Genomic DNA, 2,129 nt, shown 5'->3' with positions numbered 1-2,129 from the left:
TCTTTCCCTCTCTGGTCAAATTAAACTAGCTAAATAAATAAAATAAAGGTAAACAAAATAATTCTAATATATATAGAGAGTGAGCATGTTTGGTTCTTTAAAAATAAACTGTTTAGGACCAGCAGGTGGCTTGGTGGTTCAGGCGCTGGACTCCCACATGAATAACTGTGGTTTGAGTCCTGGGCCTACTAGCTTAAAAATCATTCCAGCCACATGTGTGTCCATGCCCAAAATCTCAAGAGGAATGGAGAAGTGGGATTGCATGTAGCCGTACCTCCTGGGAGATCTCTCACTTTTCTCTTTTTCTCTCTCTTTCTCCAGTGAGCACATGTACCTTTGGGTAAAAACCTAAAAAACAAAACAAAACTACTTAAGAACAGTTTAGAGGACTAGCAATTGGTGTAATGGCTACATCTCTGGACTCCCATTTAGCCGACTGTGGTTTGAGTCCCCGTGGCCTAGACTCACACTGGGCGCGTGTGTGTGCGTGCCCAAGATCCCGAGAGGAGAATGGAGAAGGGATTGTGGCGTGGTCATCCCCGCAAGGGCTGATTTCTCGCTTTCTGTCTCTCTATATCTGTCTTTCTGGCAAGCACATGTGCCCGATAACAAAAACCTTTCCAAAAAAAAAGAACAGTTTACGTCTGCATGGAACCTGCAAGAGTGCAGAGAGCTGCCTCTGCATGGCCCCTGACAGCTAACACCCTGGTTGCCCTGGCTCCTTCCCTCAGCTGCTGCCCTGTGCAGGCCCGTGGTTCATGGCTGAACCCACCCCGACTCAGATTCCTCCCTTTCCTCGTGATGTCCTTTCCCGCCCCGGGTCCCCCATGACATCTCATCCAAGCTCCGCAGGCTCACCTGGGCCTGGCAGTTCGGAGGATGGCCCGGGCGTCCTGTGGAGTGGCCTTCTGTTGGGATCTGTCTGATGTTTCTTATCACTAGCTGGGTCTTGTGTGTTTCCGGGGGGACCACAGAGGTGCACCTGTCCTGTCCACAGCACGTAGCACCAACGTGACCTAAGGGCCCTGACTGAGGTGGCCGGGTAGCTCGGGTCACTGAGTGGCCCACGCTTGCAGGTGGGAGTCTTGGGTGGCCTCCGTGGAGGGTGGGTGTGTGCTGTTACTCAGAATTGTATTTCTCAGTGGACCTGTGGGTGTTTCTTCTGTCCCTTGAGCTGTGCTGAGTCCAGCTTGGGCCCTGGGAGCCTATGTCCTCGGCCACAGTCTCCCGGACTTGCCCTGCTCTTGGCATTCTGTGTCCTGTCTCAGCCCTGAAATGTTCACTTCCGGACACCCCGGTCCCTCCGTGGACAGGTCATGCTGGCTGCTGGGTGTGCGGGCCCTCCGTGATCGGCCCCACAGGCAGTCTGTCCACCTGGAGCATAACCTGCCCTGCACATGCATGCTCTTCGGAGCCCCACTGGGGTGAGTCTCATGAAGAGGAGCGTGTGTGAAGGAGCTTTGGACAGGTCCCAGAAGCAGCTAGTCACCACCGTGGGCAGCCCTGGGCACCTGTGCTGGGCCTGCCGCGGTCCCACCCCTGCCTCCACCCCTGGGCTCTGAGTCTTGCCTCTTGCTGGGTCGTGTCTCCCAACGATGGAGACAGACCATATGCTCAGACACTACCTGGAGCCAGCTCCGGACTCTCCTGACCTGTCTGCCCTGTGGGCTGGCTGCTGCAGGCAACCCTCGTCTGCCGTTTGGGCTCCAGTCACCTCCCCACAGTCACCTGGAGAACAGCCGATGGCAAACAGCAGGGAAACACGCTTGTCCTTAGCTTTAAGGAAGCTGGTGTTAGAAGGTTTGAGACTCCGCCCCCACCCAGAGAGAGGTCTGATGGGAGTGGAGTGGAGGCCTGGCCCTGCTGCTCTGGGGGTCCTGGGGGCATGGCTGGGCCCAGGCCTCCTGGGCCTGCCCCCAGGGGACGACAGTAGCCCTCCTGCTTCAGCACGTGAGTGCTGGTGACCCATGGGGTTGGGCCCAGCCAGGGTCAGCCAAACCCTGTGCTCCTACAGGACTGAGCCTAGACAGAGCTCAGTGAGTGGTGGAGGTACCACCTGGGTCTGGAGGCAGGAAGCTGCAGGCCAGGGTGTCCTCATCCCACCTGGGGCCTGAGACCTCCAGGGGCCT

General features: G+C 56.6%; 1 protein-coding gene across 1 annotated transcript in view; it reads left to right on the top strand.

Moving 5' to 3' along the window:
* Positions 1-2,129, top strand: part of ARHGAP39 (Rho GTPase activating protein 39) — a gene marked incomplete at its 3' end in the record, with an annotated part of 52,419 nt that overhangs the window by 12,731 nt on the left and 37,559 nt on the right.

The sequence above is a fragment of the Tupaia chinensis genome, unplaced genomic scaffold (genome assembly GCF_000334495.1).
Source record: "Tupaia chinensis unplaced genomic scaffold, TupChi_1.0 Scaffold140061_1, whole genome shotgun sequence".
Classification (NCBI taxonomy): Eukaryota; Metazoa; Chordata; class Mammalia; order Scandentia; family Tupaiidae; genus Tupaia; species Tupaia belangeri.
The sequence above is the reverse complement of the archived record's forward strand: the minus strand, read 5'-3'. Positions and strand labels throughout refer to the sequence as shown.